The sequence below is a fragment of the Protopterus annectens genome, chromosome 10.part0 (genome assembly GCF_019279795.1).
Source record: "Protopterus annectens isolate FY-2018-M chromosome 10.part0, PAN1.0, whole genome shotgun sequence".
NCBI lineage: Eukaryota > Metazoa > Chordata > Ceratodontiformes > Protopteridae > Protopterus > Protopterus annectens.
The window spans coordinates 1,129,324,475-1,129,344,987 of NC_056744.1; the positions used below are offsets into that span (position 1 = coordinate 1,129,324,475).

The following is a 20,513-nucleotide window of genomic DNA, read 5'->3' on the forward strand; positions in this document are numbered from 1 at the left end:
GCAACTTAAATGCCTACCCTTGAAAGAATGCTAGCCAACCATCAGCTCCACAAAGCCAGTATTGGGGCAGTACTTCAGCAAAAAAAATGAATCTTTTTGTGTGCTATAACTAAGCCCCTGACAGTTGGAGTGCATGGAAGGCACCCTTATACTTTAGAAAGATCACTGATTGGTCATATCCTTAGCAGGATATAGCCCAAATAGTTTAGGCTGCTGCAACAGTGATCCAATGTTGAACATCTGCTTCCAAACAACAACCCAAACACAGCAACCTGTAAAAGAAATAAACAATAAAACTTCACATAAAACATAGACAACAATATAACATCTAAAATACACCCATTCTAGAGACTTCCAACATAGCTGAATATTGAGTAACAGCTTAACTCTAGCTTTCGCAGTGTGAAAACAGGACTACATCAGAGACCAGTAGACTTTTGTGTTTATGAGTACACTTCAGTAATTGTTTAGTAAGTGTAATGCCTGGATGCCAGGAAAAAAGAAATACAGAGCACATGTAAAAAAAATCAGCTACAAAAAGTGAGGAAGAAACACTGGGGAATGTTCTGCAGCTGTTCAGCAAAAAGCAATGCAACTTCCAGAAATGACTTCCAGTAAAATACAGAAAGATATAAGACAACTGCACACAGACCTGATTCAAATAAACGAAACACTGATGGAGTATATCAACACAAACAACAAAAGGCTGGAAAAAAAAAACAGAAGAAGCTTTAAACAGATATTCAGATGAGGTGATGAAGCTTCAAAAATCAGTGGATGAAATGAAGAAAAAGGCTGGCTGAATATGAGACTGCTCAGGAAGAGATGTTTCAAAAAATAATACCATTAGAGGACAGAACACATATGAAAAACCTGAGATTTTCAGCTATACCAGAGAAGCTGGAAGAACAGACGGCATTAATTTTATGAAAGCACACATAACCAACTAGACAGGTATTCCACAGCAAGAGCTGTTAGTTAAAAGGGCACACTGTGTTTATGCTCCAAACCTGGCTATGAAAAAACAACCTAGACCAGTGATGGCGAACCTTTTGGGCTCGGCGTGTCAAAAATTAGGAAAATGCCTATCGTGACTCTGCTGGTGTGCCCCCCCCCCCCCCGAACAAAACAGAAACAATTCTTTACATATTCATTTATTTAAAAAATACAGTCCAATCATGTGTGCTGCTATGTATTATAAAAGTAAAAGAAAAATCAGTGACTTACAATAGGGAAAATAATATGCCCACTGATAACTGAGCTTAAATTAGTGCACAAAAAATTACCCTACTTTTAATAGTAATTTTGAACTGAACTTGAAAAAAAATATGAAACATTTTGCATTTGATTTAACATCAATTGATGACTTTTTGTTGCTGAGTTTTAACAGATAACTGCAGGGTCACATATTTCTTGTATTTTTGTTCATTCAGTTTCTTTGGTAACTCGGATGTTGCTGAATGCTGGTGTGTCACCAAAATGATATGGTGTATCCCCTTTGACATGCTTGTCATACATTTGCCATCACTGACCTAGACCTTTAATAGTAAAGATGCAATCCTCCGAGCAGAAGGAGTAGATTCTGACAAAACTGTGGCAGAAGGACAAAATACTAAAGGTGGAAGACAGCAGAGTGTTTGTGGAGAATGATTACTCATTGTACACCAGGCAGAAGAGGAGTAAATTCATTCCACTATTCAGGGAATGTCAAGACTCAGGTGGGAGATTCAAACTGCTGTATCCAGCTGTCTTCAAGGTACTCTTTCCTTCTTCTTCTTTCGGCTTTTCCCCGATTAGGGGTCGCCACAGCGGATCACCTGTCCGCTCATGATTTGCAGTGGAGTTTTACGGTGTCAAGTTGCCAGCCCGGCGCACAACCTTCCACTGAAGGCATACACACGTGCGCACACACTCACACCTAGGGCCAATTTGGAGTGTCCAATCCACCTACAGCATGTCTTTGGGATGTGGGAGGAAACCGGAGCACCCAGAGGAAACCCACGCGACCACAGGGAGGACATGCAGACTCCGCACAGAAGGCACCCCAGCCGAGGATCGAACCGGAGAACCTCTTGCTGTGAAGCGACAATGCTAATCACTGCACCACCGTGGCCGCCCTTCAAGGTACTCTTTTTCCTGGAGAGACAAAATAATTCTTTGATGAAGTACATGCTAAGGAGGAAATACAAATGTTTGTCTGTCAAAAATAAACTGTGAAACAGGAGGAGATTCTGCTTCTTGTTCTTCTGGTAATAAAGACCACAGAGAGACTATACCTGTGAAATCTTTTCAACTGTTTCAACTGAAAATGTTGGAGAGAAGGAAGGAAGCATAAGAGCTGACTAGAAGAATCGAGAGTATGTTGAAAAAGATCAGAGATGAGATTTGGGAGATGGAGATTAACGGTAATAAAACCAGTAACAATGTGGGATTACAATACAATAATTATATTTGTGAAATATGACAGAACAATAACATCTGGAAATATTGGACCTTTTCAGAATTTGTTGGACTTGCGGGGGACTCTATAAAGTATATGTCCTACTTCATGTCACGCAATCACCCGAAATACGCGGTCCTGCCCAAAATGGTGGGGGTAACCCGGAGGTTAGGCGCAGTGAACGTATTCTTAAACATAACCAACAACAACATCAGCAACAGCAAAATAACCAACACTGTGCATCAAATACCAAGCCGGGTTTTCACAACGGAAACACTATCTCCCACAAAGCGAAGTCAGGTTTGAATTACTGGCCACAATGCAGGAAGAACAACAACCGGCGCAGGAGGAAAATGCTGTGAATCAAAAAGAACATTTATCTGTGCTGACCAGCATTAGTGGCGATTTTAAAGGTTATAATTTTTCTTCCTTGGTTATTCCACAGGACATAGTTGAATTGTTATCTAAAGGTTTTAATTTTGTTCCTTGTTCAAAGCCAGATTTAGATCGTGTTCTTTGTGATCTTAAGTTGTATGTACGTAAGATGAATTTAAATGTGATTTTTAAAAATAAAAACATTGCATTTTCCAACGAACGAGTAGCTAGTACATACAATCCCCCTATTGACAATACTTTAGCACTCTTTGAAAAAATGTCGGAAATTTACTTCAGGGTTGTAGTAGCTGATTATTATTGCCACAAGTATAGGTATAATGGTAATATTACAAAGGCTGAAAAATACCTTATTTAATATATTAGGGTACACAGAATCCGGGTCATGAAACTGGACAAGGGTGGGGGAGCCATTTTCATGGATGAATTTGATTATGACAACAGAATGCACCAAATGCTCTCAAGTTCTAATTATGCTAAGGTTTCCTTAAATGAGCTCAATCAAGCTCATCAACAAATTAAAAATGCTTTGAGCGATTTGTTTATTGAAGCTTGTATTTCTTTGGAAACATATCATTATTTAACTATGCCAGCCCCTCTCACCCTTGTAATATTTGGAGTTCCTAAACTCCATAAAAATGTCAACAACCCTCCTCTTAGGCCTATTATCGATGGACGAAAGTCCATCACTTATGCATGTGCCAAATAGGTAGACGCTAAACTAAAAGAAGCATTGCAATCAGAATCCTAAATATGTCAAGATTCCTGGCATGTGTTACAACATTTGAGTAATATACCATTCAACTCATCCTACGGATTTCTAACGATAGATATCAGGGATTTGTATACTGTAATCCCACAAGGATTAGGTATGGAATGGGTAAGGGATTTCCTGTTATACAAACATTTCCCAGGCCAAGACACTGACCTGATTATTACTTTATTGGACATTGTGTTAAGTAATAACTATTTTATGTTCAAAAGTGAATTGTTTTTCCAAAAATCAGGTATTGCAATGGGCTCCCCATGTGGAGGGAGCTTTGCTAATTGTGTCATGGCATTCTGGGAACGTACTTTTTTGTTCCCACACCCTTGGTTCAATAATATGGTCGTCTGGTACACACGTTACCAAGATGACATTTTCATTATCATGAAAGGGAGCCAAGAAGATGCTAAGAAGCTGGTTGAAATTATGGGTTCCTTTACATCATTCCTTGAGTTCACTTTTCAATATAATGAGCAGGGCATTAATTTCCTAGACATCTATTTAGATAAAGATGTGATGCATAATAGATATAGAACTAAGATATATAGGAAGCCACTTTATAGCAATGATTTCCTACATTTTACTAGCAACCACCCATTTTTCCAAAAGAAGGGGGTTGTGAAAGGCCAGTTAGTTAGAACGTCTCAGATGTGCTCTAGTGAAGATGATTTTGAACAGGAATGTAACTTATTAACAGATATGTTCTTGAATAGGGGTTATCCCCCTACGCTGATACATGCCTTAACTAGGGAAGTTAGCCATAAGAGGCTAGTTGGCTTACTGGGTCCTATTTTGACCAAAGGTTATACACACGATTACAACATGGAGTCTGTTGGTTCAGACAATATGGTACCAATTGAGCCTCCTATTAAAGTTAGTAGTAACTTTCGGACTAGTTTAGTGACCCAGTTTAATGATGTATCTTTCCAACTTAGGGAAATTTTGAACAACAATTGGGGTCTTATTACACAAGATCAGGCACTTAACACAACCCTGGGTTCAAAACCACTTGTGGTATTTAAGAAAGCACCTTCCTTAAAACATTATTTGAGTTACCACATAAACAGTATAAGCCCAACAGGGGCATGTACAAATGTGGGCGTTGTAATTACTGTAAGTTTATTCAAACAGGGTCCTCATTTTGTATTAGAGGAGTCAAATATTCCATCCAAGACAAATTCAATTGTGAAAGCCAAGGTGTAGTATACTTGGCTTCATGCCAATCATGCCCAGTTTTTTATTTGGGCAAAACTGAGTGTCAACTAAAACAGCGTATTTATGAACATATATACGCGATATCTAAAGGTACACTTACTAATGCATTGGCAAGGCATATTAATGAATTTAGTACCCATGTTTTTAAATTTACAGTGGTTCAACAGGTTTGTAGGAATTTAAGAGGAGGACCTTGGCATTTGAAACTGGAGGAACAAGAGTTGTTGTGGCAACTTAAAACTAATGCATACGCTTATCCTGGGATTAATGAGCTGTGTTCTATTAAGTGTTTGCTTAAGTTAAAAGCATTAGAATGCTAACTAAAGTGTATATACATTTTTATGTACATTTCATATCTACTACTTCTCATAGGAGTAGATGTATTCATTTGTTTGTAGCTGGGCAGTGTTGTATTTGATTCGATTTTTGAATGTAAAGTTAGCTTTAATAACATTTCTTAAAGTGAAGTGAGCTTTAAATCTTAATTGACTTGTATAATTTAATCGGCATTTATTACCTTCAATTATGGATGGATGGTATATATGTTCTTAGTGTTGTTTGAGTATTTGTCTGAAGAAGTGCACAGAAGTTAGTGCATGAAAGCGCTTACAATAAATTTTCAACAACACTCGTGGATTTCTTGGTCTACTGGTTTTGCCACTGGTTTTGTTTTATAGTTTTGGTGTGTTTGTTTTTTTCTTTTTCATGTCATTAATGTTCAGAAATATGCTTTGGGGAGAGGGAAGAATGTTAAGTGTAAGTAAAAAAACATTTTTTTTTCTTAATAGTACTATTTTTGTGCTGTATGGTTTTCTTTGCATGTTATAAAGTAGTTTTCTCAGTTATTTTTTCTCAAATAATATTTATTATTTTCCAAATATAATGATATTTAAGAATACAATCATCAGTGAAAAAAAGAAGTTATGTCCTTACCATAACGTTCCATGTAGAGTGTTCATCTCGCCTTTGTTCTTACACACGGGTTCGGAGCCAATCCTCGGCTCCGAGTCGGCCGAATTGCAAAGCTCTGAATCTCAGAGAAGCTCAAGACCAGCCCATATCCCACAATCCTCCCTGCCATTACTCAGATCTAGTTTGCAAACAAACCAGACCAAAGGATCCAACACCTGCGGTGCTAGAAGCATACACTCTCTTTAGCCATTCAGAGACACTCTCTCACCATAGCAATAAGTAATGGTCTAAGCATATATCCCATGACACACGGGACCATATACCCCGGAAGGGGTCAAGACACGTCGATCAGACTCTAATCCTACCAGTTCTTCCAAACACATGGGGGGGAAAGGGAGGGAATGTAAGAACAAAGGCGAGATGAACACTCTACATGGAATGTTATGGTAAGGACATAACTTCTTTATGTAAGAGTGTTCAATCTCGCCATTTGTTCTTACACATGGGTAGCTTCCCTAGCTCCGTGACCCCGAGTGACTCATGGAAGAACGCTCCTAAGCACAGTGGAACCAAATGATGTCCTATCCTTGGAGACCTTGTCCACTCTATAATGAGTGATGAAAGTATGTGGTTTAGACCACGTGGCTGCTGCACAAATAGTGTCCAAAGGCAAGCGAGCCGCATGAGCTAAGGAAGTGGAAACGGATCTGGTAGAATGGGCCTTAGGTTTGGTGGGTAAGGATTGCTTTGATTTAGAGTATACAAATGTTATACAGTCAGCAAGCCATTTAGATAGTGTACGTTTAGTAATCGCCATGCCCTTTTTATTGTCTGCAAATGCGATGAAGAGCTGATCCGTTTTCCTGTAAGCTTTGGTCCTATCTAAATAAAATCTTAATTGCCTGTGAACATCCAACTTGTGCAACATATACTCCAGTTTGTTAGTATGGTTTTTGAAAAAGGTAGGGAGTTCTATAGACTGGTTAATATTCGTAACTGAGCATACTTTTGGAAGGAAAGATGGATTTATGCAAAGAGACCCTGTCTGGATGGAATATCAAGTAAGGTGGTCTGACCGATAATGCCTGCAGCTCTGAGACTCTACGAGCTGAGGTCACGGCGACGAGAAACAGCGTCTTCCACGATAAGAACTTTAAGAGACATGACGAAGCAGGTTCAAAAGGTGGCAACATGAGTTGCGACAGCAGCAAATTCAGGCTCCATGGAAAGAAAGGTTTTCTGACAGGCGGTCTAAGATGGAAGGTTCCTTTCATAAAGGCCTTACAAAGTCTGTGAGACATAATGGGAGAACTTTCCTCACCAATATGGAAGTTTGATATGGCCGCCAACTGTGCTCTTAGAGTGGCAGTAGAAGCTCCTTCGTGAAAAAGGATGGATAAGAATTCTAAAATTTTATGTAGAGGAGCTACCAAGGAGTCTAAGGTTTGACTAGATGCCCAATATACAAAGCGTTTCCACTTACTCGTATAGAGCTTAGTAGTGGAAGCTTTATGAGAAGCAACCAGGATGTGTTGAACTGCCGGAGGGAGTAGATGAGACCTGGCTAGGCAGGGAAGCGGAGCAGCCAAGCTGCTAGTTTGAGGGACTGTAGAGACGGGTGAGGAACTCCCGACGAATGTGTCAGCAGATCTGGTACTGGGTCCAGAATCCATGGTTCCTCTATTTGATGGGCTTGAAGAAAGGGGAACCATATTTGACGAGGCCAGAATGGGGCTATGAGTATTATAGTCCTTTCCAGGTTCCTGGCTTTCTGTAGAAATCTGGGAATCAATGGAGTCAGTGGGAATGCATATAGGAGACCCGGGGGCCAATCGTGTATCAGTGCGTCCCTGGGGACATCCCCCGGAGGGGGTAGAAGGGCAAAGTAGTTTCTGCATTTTGCATTTAACGGGGAAGCAAACAGATCGCAGCAAGGCTGGCCCCATTTGCGGAAGATCTTTTCCGCCGTCTGTGAATTGAGGGACCACTCGTGAGGTAACAGGATGGCTCTGCTCAACCTGTCCGCAATGACGTTGGATGACCCCGGGATGTGCGTTGCTATCAGAAAGTGACCCATGGACTCTGCCCATTGCCAAATTCTCATGGCCTCTCTGCATAACGGGTAAGACCTGGTTCTCCCTTGTTTGTTTATGTACCAGACTACAGACATGTTGTCTGTCTGAACTGCTACTGTTCCTAGAGGTAAGAGGGCTTGGAAGTGTTGCAACGCCAGGAACACCACCCTCAACTCCAGAACATTTATATGTAGAGTGTACTCTGTGCTGGACCATTCTCCTTGGACTGTTCTTCCCTGAAAAAGGCCCCCCCACCCTATCAGGGAAGCGTCCGTGGTTATTGTGGCTGTTGGACTGGGTAGAACGAACGGACGACCCACAGTGAGGTTCTGATCGCGCACCCACCATGAGAGGTCCCGTCTGCAAGATTCTGTTATCCTGATCTCGTGCGCTAGGGGTAGGTGTTGGAACGACCACTGCGGGAAGAGCAGCCATTGTAGAATCCTCATGTGTAACCTTCCCATAGGGACTGCAATTAGTGCAGCTGCCATCAGTCCCAACACTTTTAACACCAGTTTGGCTGGGGCTTTCTTGCTGACCAGAAGAAGAAGGACCTGCTGTTTGAGTGTTGAAGCTCTTACTGGGGGGAGTTTCAGTAGTGTCGATCGTGTATTTAGATCTGCTCCGATGAAGGAAATACACTGTGAGGGCAATAAGCAAGACTTTTCGAAGTTTATGGATATCCCTAAGTGGGAACAAAGGCCGATTGTATAGTCTCTGGCTTGCAATAGGCGACGCTCAGTGGTGGCGGTGAGGAGCCAGTCGTCCAGATAGGGAAACACCTGGAATCCTTGTCGTCTCAAGTGAGCCGCAACTACTGCCATGCATTTGATGAATACCCTGGGGGCTGAGGTGAGTCCAAAGGGCAGAGCTCGAAACTGAAAGTGACTGGCTCCCAGCCGGAAGTGCAGGTGATCTCTGGACGGTCTGGCCATTTTGATGTGGTAGTATGCGTCTTTGAGATCTATAGAGCACATCCAATCGTCCTTCTGTAAGAATGGAAGGATCGATTGAAGCGTGACCATCCGGAACTTTTCCTTCTTCACGAAGTTTTTGAGATGGCTGAGATCTAAGATCGGTCTCCAGTCCCCTGTCTTTTTTGGAACTAAAAAGAACCTTGAGTAAGTTCCGAATTCTCTTTGGTCCGCCGGGACTGGTTGGATGACTCTGTTTTCGAGCAGCTTTGAAATTTCTACAGCTGCTAGCTTTCGCAGACGGGGTGGCACGTCTGGAAACTTTCTTTGTAGAGGTGGTGTTGAAATGAAGGGAATTTTGTACCCTCTGGTTATAATGCTTTTTACCCAAGAATCTGAAGTAATGTTTAGCCAGGCCAGTGGGTATAAAGCTAAGCGACCCCCGACTGCCTCCAGAGCAGGACAGCCGGGCCTCCCTTCAGGAGTGCTAGAAAGGCTTCCCAGGGACGGCATCCCTGTCGCCTTGGTTATGCGGACCCCCTCTGCCACCGGGGCGGCGTCTTCCATTTCTACCCCCTCCTCTGCCTCTGGAGGGAGTATCACTCTGTGTGGTCTGGAAAGATCCCTGATTCTTACGGAACCATATTTTTCTGCCTCGTTGCCCTTTGGGGTACGGTCTAGTAGGAGCGGAAAAACGGACCCCGACAGCAGACAGGGTCTTTCCCTCTTGCTCGCACCGAGTGAGAGTCTCCTTAACCTTGGGCCCAAAAAGTGTGGCGCCATCAAAAGGGGCATTGGCAAAGGAAGACTTGAAGTCTTACGCAAAGGAGCACAGCCACATCCATGATTGTCTTCGAAGAGCAATCGCTGAAGCTGCAGCTCTACTCGATCCCTCGGCTGCATACGAGATGAGCCTCATGGATGAGTTTACTATGGAGGTGAGGGTGTTAAGTTGTGCTGTTACCTTTTCTGAAACAGCAGCATCTGTGTTACCCTGGAGGGTATCTGCCAGCTCCTTGATGAGATCCCTCTGCAAACGTGTGAAATGGGTCAGGTAGTTTAGCGAACGCATGGAAAAAGTCGCTGAACTAAAAATGCGCTTCCCATATCTGTCCATAGTCCTAGAATCCTTATTAGGAGGATGAACAGATGAGGAAGACTCAGACATCTCCTTTTTCGTGGCTGCCGCCACCACCATAGCGTTGACAGGGACTCTCTTGGTGAGATAAGATTTATCTTGGGGGGCAGTGATGAACTTGTTTGGTTTCCTAGGGACTGGTTCCACTGTGTCAGGTGTCTCCCACGCCCTTCGAGCAATCAAATCCATTAATTCATCGAAGGGCGGAGTCACCCAGGAGGTAGAAGGTTGAGCCCCAAAAGCCTTCAGCAGCACCGACTCGTCCTCAGAGCGAGCTAGGGACTGCCAATCACCCCTCTGTTTCAAGATCTCCAGGATGTCTGCAAATGACACATCCTCCGAGGGTGATTTGGGGGACCCCTCTGCCTCATCCAAGTCGGTGTCAGACGTTAGAGATTCCTGTGGAGAATCTATGTGCCTCCTCTTGCACAACCGTTTCCTTGGGACCTCATCAGAGGGGGCTTCTGGTGAGGCCTCCAAGGAACAGGGGGAACCCTCTGGGGGTGGCTGAGGTAATTGGGCTCGACGCTTGGGATGGATCATGGGAGCAGAAACAGAAAGGGGCCCTTTTGGGGAAGGAGAAGATTCCCCTGATGATGTGGTTGTCTGTGCAGACAATACCTTCCTCATAAGGTCAAAGGCCCCCGAACCCCTAGCCGAGGGCTCCCCTGGTTCCGAAGAACACGGAAGCATCCCAGAACCAGGTGCCGTGGGCTCCGACCCCGAGGACGGAGCCGAGCCAGTCTGTGCCGAGGCCCCGAGAGGGAGAGTCGGTACCGACAGGTCGGTACGACTCTCCGTCCCGGAACCAAGCAAAGACCGTCAGCTCCGCGACTTCCCTAACGGTTCCGAAAAAGTCGAAGTCAAAGGTGTCGATCATGCAATGGAAGGTTTCGGCACCGAGGGCTCCACTATCATCAGGTCATCTTCTCCCGGCCCCGAGATCTGGATGGGTCTCGAAGGAGGACCCGTTGGAGATATGGGGAGGCCTTCTAGTTTCGACACCAACTGGGAGGAAACTACAATTAACTTGGAAAGGGCCGTGTTTTCCATGAGTTTCTGCACGACACGATCCACATCTGTCTCAGACAAGGGTCTGGAAGAATGGGTCGAAGGAGCCGAAGATGGCACCGACCGAAGAATGGATGGTGGTGGCAGTTCCGATACCGGTTCCAAGATCTGCGGCTCAGGAAAAGATAAATGTTCGACGCTCGGCCCCAAGGTCTGTGGAACCAGCGAACGAACCCGAGAAGATGAACTCGGAGCCGATGACATGGGCTCCGACATCTTCGACCCCTTCGAGGATTTAGAAGCCTGATCCGACTTATCCAAAGCCTCTTGAAAGGCAGGCTTCAGCAATCCTCTGTCTATGAGCTTCCTGTGTCTATCTGTCATGACCCTCCCGCTAAAGGAATGGCAAATAGAGCAATCCTCTTGAAGATGGAGAGGGCCAAGACAGTAGACGCAGGAAGCATGATTGTCAGTAATGGACATTTTCTGCCCACACTGACATCTTTTAAAGCCAGATTTAGCTTTTTCTGACATAGTACAATATAACAACAATAACTATGAGTATATAAAAAAAAAAAATACTAATCTTATAAGAATATATATATGTGGAAAAGGCTATATAAAGAAGACACTCATAAAAACCACACCCAAAGAAAAAGGGTTAGGCCACAAAGGGTGCCTGAAGAAAAAAAAGGGTATATATATATATATATATATATATATATATATATATATATAACACACGCACAACACTTCTATAATAATCTAATAACTATAAGGAAAAATCAGAAGAAAAAATCAGTATCTTATCTGAAAATAGTAATAACAACTCAATTCTCTATCTGGTCCGAGCTCTCCTTGATCCAATCTGTTGCAGCGGCAAACTAGATCTGAGTAATGGCAGGGAGGATTGTGGGATATGGGCTGGTCTCGAGCTTCTCTGAGATTCAGAGCTTTGCAATTCGGCCGACTCGGAGCCGAGGATCGGCTCCAAACCCGTGTGTAAGAACAAACGGCGAGATTGAACATTTTTACATCAAGTATTATAAGCCTTTATATACACTGTGTACAACTGACCTGACCAAAAAAAAAATGAAAGAAAAAATATTATAATAGTCAATCAGTAAAGTATGGAGTTATTTTTAAGTGTAATGGGATTGTACATTGGTGTTGCTGTTCTTCTTTTCCTTTCTTTCTCCCTTCTCTCTTTCTTCTTTATTTTTTAAACACCTTTATTGAATTATCACTTCTGACTCAGGCAATTTACATTTATACAAAAATAACCAAACTGCATTAACAAATTGACATTAACAAACATTATGCTTCACATATATTAATATATATATGACCTATGCAACATTACATAAATTATTCAATGCCTGCTCCTTTTTTTAAACAAAAAAAATCTTTATTAAACCATCAATCATTTATATAAAATGAAAACAAACCACAATGACACAGTCTTAGCTGCAAGTATTTTACATCACAAACCATAATGACATACACCCAGTCGCATCACTTTATAATCTACCCAATCATTTTCATTTAACTCATTCACTCCAATGGAGCTCAGGAAGTTTGCACTGTAACTTCCAATGGGTGGAGCCTAAGCCTTTTCACAGACTCAAATTATCTCCTCACATTTCAAACAAGTGCTCATATATTTGGAATCAGAGATATTATTAAACAAGTATAAATGGCAAACTCTTCAGCACAAGCTATTTTTATAGTGGTAGTATTCTTTAGGTTCTAGGTCTTAAACTGAATTTTATAAATCACAGTAAAATAAACAAAATAAACAAAAGTTCCTCACCAAAAGGATAAAGGGTCTCAAACATCTGTCCTATGCTGCCCGACTGAAAGAACTCCAGCTCTATTCAGTCGCCACCGCTGCTCAGAGGTGACCTTTGCCTAACATACAAGGCCATGTCAAACCCAGATTTGATGAATATGCTTCACCTCAAAAAATCTAGATCCGTCAGAGCCACAAGGGCGGGAGACTTAAACCTCGACACGGCTATTAATAGGACGTGCTGGAGGGATAGATTCATCACCCAAAGACTCCCTATGCTGTGGAATAAAATCCCGGTATATGTGAGGCAGAGCACCTCGCTGGCCTTGTTCAAGAGAAATCTTGACCAATGGATGGGAGATCGCAGATATACCCCAGGGATTACCTCAGTGTCACTGCTTGACAGAGGCACAGCAAAATAATGGGTATAGTTCCCCATACTAAAGGGGTGGCGTAAGCCACAAAACTATGGGCTAGGCTTGTAAATGCCCTCGGGCAGATAGCCTAGTATGAACCTATGAACCTATGAAACACAGCAATATTACTGCATTTGTAGTATTTTGTAAACAACTTATAATATCTCAGCAACCAAACAAAGTACATACATACTGTCAGCAGCATTTTATTCAGCTAGCTGAGAATTTTCGTATGAGGCCAAGGACTCCTGTCTGTGTTACTTAGTTATTGAGATATTTAGAAAAAAATGCGAAAATTATATCTATATAAATTAATAGCATAAAAACAGCAGTTAATACGTATTTACTTACACTAGACAGAGGTCAAATACTGATGCAGTTCAGTTTGCTATTGTGTAAGCTTTAAGACAAAATATTTTAAAACCTTGCACATAGCATGGCTTTGGAATTATTGATGCAGATATGAACAAACAATATTTGACGCCTAGAGGAGTCAGTAGGAGCTAACTGCAGATGCACCTGAAGGCATCACTCGGATGTAATGAGCTAAGTCCTGCCTTCTTTTACACCTCATTCGTCCCCTGTAAGTAGTTTGCTCCTACCCTTTTTAAAAGATCTCAATTCCAGTTGTTTTATCTCTGCTGCTACATTCACTGCTTCTAATATAGCTGGTTTATATTTTGATTTAATTTCCTAGTAATTGCTTTTTGACAGCCACCATAATTAGACACAGCAAGACCTTACCATGTCTAGGCAATTCCAATTCTGTATTACAGCTCAGAAAAATTATTTCTATCATCACACCACTACAGTACATCCCATAGGGAATCAAAGTCTGCCAACCCACAGCACTCGCAGAAAACATATTCCCAAGTATCACTTTCTTCCCAGTCACACCTCCAACATTTGCTGTCTACCTGAGGAAAAATTCTCTGGAGCCTACTTGGGGTATAAAAATATCTATGTAAACATTTCCACGCAAAAATCCTAAATCTTCTAGATTTTGCTGCATACCTGGGAGACACAAATATATCATCTCATCGTTTTCTTGTGAATTGCTTATCCAGTCCCTCTTCCCAATCCTTTCTAACCTCCTCTAATTGATTCTTATAGTTATCAAGCAATATTTTATATGCTCTACTAATTATCCCTTTTTTAAAGGCAGCTTCTTTTCCAGATTCTTTTAAAAAGTCTACTAGTGCTGGTCTTTCATTTAGGACCAAAATCACACAAGGAATGCTGAGAACAAATCACTTTATGACGCAAAGCTTTCAGGTATGAACCCTTTCTCAATACTAAATACATACATATACACAAAGCAACTGCTTTTATACAGGCCTAGTAGTCATGTGACTGCAGCCAAAGTCACATGACTTATTCAAATGTACAATTTAAAAAAATTTAAAGAAACACACTGCAAAAAAGCATTTGTTAAAAAAGAAACTAGACATATACATATATATGATCACATTTCAAAACAATATCTAGCACATATATATTCTTAATTATAAAAATATAAAAATATACATATATACCTATATGTTTAATATAAACTCTAAAAATATTAAAACATAGGTGTACACATGTACACAACAGATGCACTTATTAACATCAATGTATAAACATGCTCATGCGCACAGATTAATAAAGGTATCATTTCAACTTGCGTTGTAATCCAATAAGAATGGGTTTAATGCTTACTGTACTGTTAAGGCCAGGAGGACTATCAGCTCCCAAACGCACTATCCATTGATATTCTTTAGTTTCAAGAAAATTATTAATATCACCACATCTGAGTGAGGGAATCACCAAATCAATGACCCTAAATCTAAATGTATGCCTGTCCCCACAAGCCTCAATATGCTTATACAAGGCATTCTGACTATACTTCCTCCTGATTTCTGATTTGTGTTCAATAATCCTGTCCTTAAGTCTACGTAGTCTTACCAATGTAGTATGCAGGACATACAGAGCATGATGCCATGTACACCACATTGGTAGTAGTACAAGTAGCTCTTACAGAGAATGTATATGTATAGTGTGTGATCGTGCACATAACTATTAGATTCCACATATCTGATCAAGTCTGAGCAACAGGAGCAGTTGTGACATGCATAGGTACCAAAATTAAGTGTAGGGCAGATGGGTCTATCAAAGCACAAATTCAAAGAAGGCGAAAATCTTTATAGCATAGCATACTTTTGCGGGTTTTCATATTTCTAAAGCTAAAGAATGGCTTATGACCTAACAATTTTGTAAGTTCAGCGGCTGGGATTAAAATAGGCCAATATTTATAGATAGTGCGCTTAACAAGGGAAACCTTACTTGCAAAACCAGTCACATATCTAAATCTTTGCACAGTAGAGTTTACAACTTGATTTATCACAACATCAGGATTCGTAATATTATAATTCCTGAAGTATGAGGCATATAGTGAGTGCCTATTGCTAGATACCTGGTTCTTCATCTCATTTAAAATAGACAATGCATAGCCACAATCAACAAAATCCTTAAATGTATCATTTAACTGTTCACAAAAAACAATATCATCTGTGTTGAGCCTACTCACTCGAATGAATTGAGACTTAATCACACCTCGAAAAACATGCGGGGCATGCATGCTGTCCGCATGCACATATCTACCCACAGATGTCTCCTTCTTAAAACAGAAGTGCCCAGTAATCCTTCCTTGTAAAAAATGTTAACATCAAGGAAGGAAGCCTCTTTACTAGTAATGGTCGACTTAAACTTCAAAAAGGATGTCGTGTTGTTCAAGTGTACAAGATATTCTTCTAAGCTGTCCCTAGATCCATTCCAAATTAAAAAACAATCATCAACAAACCGTTGATAGAACACAACACGTGTGTCAAAAAATTTTTTCCATCATGCAAATTGTCTAATTCCCACTGATGCAGTACAAGGTTTGCATATGTATTGACACGGGGTGCCCATGGCGACCCCGTTAACCTGCAAATACGGTTGTTGATTGAAAATAAAAACATTGTGGCTAAGTACTAGGTCCAACAATTGACATATATTTTGAATAGAATCACTTACTAAGGATTTTTCAGTAGTCAAAAACTTCCTAATGGACTCTATGCCATACAGATTAGGGATAACAGTGAACAACGATACAATGTCTAAGGTAACAAATAGAAAATCATATAGATTACATGGTTCACTGTAATACCACTTTGAAAGTTTGAAGAGAAAATCACCAGTATCTTTCAGAACATAATTACATTTATCTAAAAAAGGAAACAATTGTTTCTGAAGGTAAACCAAACAGGTTCGTTACCCACCCATTGCCAGAAACAATGGGTCTCATGGGAGGGTCTAACAAACACTTATGTATTTTAGGAAGTCCGTATAACTGAGGTATAGATGGACAGGGTACAGAAAAAGTTAAATAATTCCAAACTAATATTATTATTAAACTGCATGTCATAAACATGTAAGTTAACGCCAGTAATATGCTTCTTTACATCCAAAGAACTAATTTTTAAAGGACAAAGTATCCATTAGTAGCTTATCCATTGATAAATTATAGCAAGCTCTATCCATGATCACAATACTTCCACCCTTATCTGCCTGCTTAATGATGATTTCACTATTCCTTTTGAGATTCTGCAAGGCAAGATGTTGCTCATAGGTTAAGTTATAGATAAACTTTCTATCACAGACATTAAACTGTTGCCTAAAATCAGCTTCACAGACATTGCAAAATGCAGTAGTAATGGGTGTATTCACAGGTATAAAAACGCTACGTTTTCTGAGAATGTTATTAGGAGCAGTACTGACATTAAACAGAATTTTCAAATTTAAATTTCTCACAAACATTTTCAAGTCGGTAATAATATCAACTAAATCCAAGTTAGTCATAGGTATTAAAAATTTTTTTTTAAATTGTACATTTGAATAAGTCATGTGACTTTGGCTGCAGTCACATGACTACTAGGCCTGTATAAAAGCAGTTGCTTTGTGTATATGTATGCATTTAGTATTGAGAAAGGGTTCATACCTGAAAGCTTTGCGTCATAAAGTGATTTGTTCTCAGCATTCCTTGTGTGATTTTGGATCTTTTTGCAGTTTGTTTTTCTACCTTTCATTTAGGACCCCCATTTCTCTTTGCCTACACTAAGATATCCTTGATAAAGAAGGCAATCTCTAACCTGCAGTCCAAATAAATTCTTGGCCTATTCCCATTCTATTACCTTTTCCTATGTAGTCATTTGCTCCCATTACTTTGGTTCCTTTGCCAGTTTTCTTCATAAATTCCAGCCCCCTCCTGCCTATTTTCTATATCCCTAATTGCAGTCATCCCTATTGGCAGAATCTCCTTTCTCCACTCCTGTGTTGGCTTAGTTCTTAGAAGACTTTCTGCTACTTTATGGATATAATATTCTGTATGATTATTGCTATTCTCCTTAAAAGCCTGAATCCAAAATCCCAGTCTCTCCTTGTTTCTTGAGCTTCCCCCTGTTTCAACATCATCCCTTTCCACTTTGAGTTATAGTTGTCTGCTTGTGCTATATATAGAAGCCTTGACTGTGTAGCTCTGAAATACCCTTTTAAATTGGGTAAGTCCAATCTGTCCAGTTCTACTGGAAGAATCATTTATCCCACTTGACTCTTGTCATCTTCCCCTCCCAGATAAAGTCCTTCAGCTCTTTATTAATTGCTATCCAAAACTTCTCCTCTGGTTGATAAAAATGTACCTGACTTGTGTATAAGACTAAAGTGACTAAAAACATTTTGACTGCTTATATCTTACTATCTATAGCCATATAAAAAGGTATGTACTTAACATAACGTTCCATATGTGTTGTCTATCTTCATTCTTATTCAACAAGTGAGACAAGTGGGTTCAAATCTGATCCGCTGGATCTGACTCGGCCGTTGCTAAAGCTCGCAACCACCAAATCTCTCAAACGTCTACCCTTACCCACAATGCACCTACCAAACTACCTCAGATCTTGTTTGCTGGTACATTAGAGTAGGAAGATTAGGAAAGTCATAAAAAATCCATAAGTCATGTATACAAAAATGAGTATACAGAGACCTTGTAAATACTTGTCCCTCTAGTAGGCATAGGACAGGGGTTGGCAGGAGGGGAGTTGAAGAAGAATGAAGATAGACACCACAGAAGGAAGGTTATGGTAAGTACTTAACTTCTTTATCTGATGCTGTCAATCTTCATTCTATCCTCAACAAGTGGGACAGCAGCCCTAGTTACCTGTGTCCAGGGTAGGCTTGAGGAAGGATATTCCTGAGCACCACAAAATCAAATGATGCCCTATCTCTGGAGACCAGATCCAACCTGTAATGAGTGACAAAGGTATGGGGGAGTAGCCCAAGTTGCTGCGGCACATAAATCACCCATGGACATTCTTGATTAAAAACTCCAGAGGTAGCTATGGATCTAGTGAAGGGTGCTTTCAAGGGATGTGTAAGAGAAATACCCAATTTAGTATAGACAAAGGAAATGCAATTTGTCAACACTTTGATAAGGTGACATTGGAAACTGTTTTTCCCAAGGTTAGTTCAGAGAAAGAAATAAACAGTTGGCCAGCTTTCCTAAATTTTTCTGTTCTATGCAAATAAAATCACAATTGTCTATGAACATCCAGTAAATGCAAGATATATTTTCCTTGTTAGTAAAATTTCAGAAAAACACTGGTAGACTGACAGCTCTAATAATATTGGACTCTGATACAACCTTTAGAAGGAAGGACAGATTAGTACGCAAGGTAAACTCTATCTTTGTGGAAAGCAAGTACAGAGGTTTAGAAGACAATGCTTGAATCTCAGAAATTCATCTTGCGAAAGTAATGGCAACCAAGAAAACTGTCTTCCATGTAAGATATTTAAGGTCACATGTAGCTGCTGATTCAAAAGAGGTTGTGTGAGAGACTGTAGCATCAAATTTAAATCCCATGGAGGAGCAGTGTCATTAAAGGGAGGTCTTAGAAGAAGGGTTCCTTTTAAGAAGGCCTTGGAAATAGAAGAAAGGTTCTTTTTAAGAAAGCCTTGCTCTATTTGTGAGAAGCTATGGATGCAGCATTAAAACCTGTATGGTAATCTGAAATTGCTGTTAGCTCTATTTCAATGGCTGAAGAACTAGCACTGTTTTGAAATAGGTGTGCAAGAAAATCTAAAATGTGATTGATAGGAGCTGGAAAGGGGTCAAGATTGCGTTGCTGAGCCCAAAGGGCAAATCTTTTCCATTTACTGGAGTAAGTTCATAGGTTGGTACTAGGTTATCAGCTCTAGGACCTACACATGCCAAGCCATAACAATTCCCTGGATATTACTTCCCATAATATTTACTTCCCTGGACCCCTGTCTAGCAGGGCGACTGACGTGATCCCCAGGGTGAATTTCCTATCTCCCATCCAGTCATCAAGGTTCCTTCTGAACAGGGCCAAGGAAGCACTCTGCGTGACATGTATGGGGAGTCTCTGGGTCAGGAACCTATCCCTCAAGCAAGTTTTGTTCATTGTGATGACAAGGTTTAGATCCCTGGAGTGTGTGGCTCTCAGGGATTGGGATTTCTTTAAATGGAGCATGTCTAACAGCTCTGGGTTTGCCATGGCATTGTATGTTAAGCAGAAATCGCCTCTGAGTAGACGATATGCCACAAAGTATAGCTGGAGTTTTTTTAGATGGTCAGCATAGGGCATCTGCTTTAGGCCTGTGATTCTTTTAGTGAGGTATTTCTGTAGCCTTTCCAGCTAATGCAGATGTCTTGTGAGGTACATACCAAATGGGGCATTGTACTCTATAATGGGTCTAATGAGGGATGAGTACAGTGGGACAATGACCTCCTTTTTTCTGGATGAAAAGCCATTAGTGATGAGGTGTGCCACATAGAAGGATTTTAGAAGGATGGTATTATGTAACCTCTGGTTATAACCCCCTCACCCAAGTACCTTTTTTTAAAACTAGCCAGGCTCTCTGGTGCAGGGATAACCATAACCAGACTGTTTCCAGAGGTGGACAGTCAGGAGCACTGGTACAGTTTGTTAAAGAAAGATTCTTGTGAACCCTGGATTTGCAGGCCACCTCTGCCATGAGGACGACAAAGTCCACTGGAGTACCCCCCCCTGGGGAAACCTCCTCCATGTGTGTCTTGGAAAGGACTTGGGACTTTTTGAATCACATTTTCCGGCCACTCCACTGATTCCTGGAGTAGGATCTTTGGGGGGGGGGTCGAAAACATACGCCCATGGCAGACAAAGTCTTCCGATCCTTCTCACACCTGGACAGCGTTTCCTTTACTTCAGGACCAAAAAGAGTAGTTGCATCAAAGGGCGCACTGACAAAATTAGACTTAAATGGCTCTGCAAAATCACACAACTGGATCCAGGCATGCCTCCTAATGGAAATGGCTGAACCTGATGCTCTTGAGGCCCTTCTGCTACGTTTGAAACTCACTATC

General features: G+C 41.0%; 1 protein-coding gene across 1 annotated transcript in view; it reads left to right on the forward strand.

Moving 5' to 3' along the window:
- LOC122814248 (adenylate kinase isoenzyme 5-like) overlaps positions 1-20,513 on the forward strand; it is a 2,798,058-nt gene that overhangs the window by 1,140,053 nt on the left and 1,637,492 nt on the right. The window lies entirely within an intron of this gene.